Source organism: Penaeus monodon, chromosome 34, assembly GCF_015228065.2.
Source record: "Penaeus monodon isolate SGIC_2016 chromosome 34, NSTDA_Pmon_1, whole genome shotgun sequence".
NCBI lineage: Eukaryota > Metazoa > Arthropoda > Malacostraca > Decapoda > Penaeidae > Penaeus > Penaeus monodon.
In genome coordinates this window covers 5,972,212-5,972,716 of record NC_051419.1, presented here as the reverse complement: position 1 = coordinate 5,972,716, position 505 = coordinate 5,972,212, and the positions used below count along the sequence as shown (strand labels likewise).

General features: G+C 39.8%; 1 protein-coding gene across 1 annotated transcript in view; it reads right to left on the bottom strand.

Moving 5' to 3' along the window:
- Nucleotides 1-505, bottom strand: part of LOC119594539 — a 24,704-nt gene that overhangs the window by 2,932 nt on the left and 21,267 nt on the right. The gene's annotated exons all lie outside the window — the stretch shown is intronic.

The window sequence follows — 505 nt, the reverse complement described above, 5'->3', positions numbered from 1 at the left end:
ACTGCCTGCAAGATAAAACACTTCTAAACTCTTAATAAGCAATTGTAAAGTTTCAGAAAGCAGTATTCTGACGCCCGTGTCCTTCCAAAATCCGCATTATTATTGTCCCAGTCTGTCGGTCAGGGTTCGTGCCTACTCGCCCGCTCGAAAATTACCACGAAATGTATGGTCATGTTCTGTAGCATGATGGGCATTTAAGCGACTGGCATTTGCAACAATGTTTCCCAAAAGGGTTCAGTGACCAGGGCTCTTCAGGAATTTTGTTTTGAGTCAAGATCTGTCAATAAATCGTGCATAAACATAGATAACACATTAAAAAAAACCAAGACGGTAAAAAAGAATGATCAAATATGAGATGAAACATTAAAAAGATAGACTCGAACCTCGCCGCTTCACATCCAGAAACATGCCTGTCAATTCATGACCCAGCTTTGGAAGAGGAAATTATTCTAATATACCAGAGTTGTGTGTAAATTACTAAACAAGTCTACGGAAGTCTACTCCG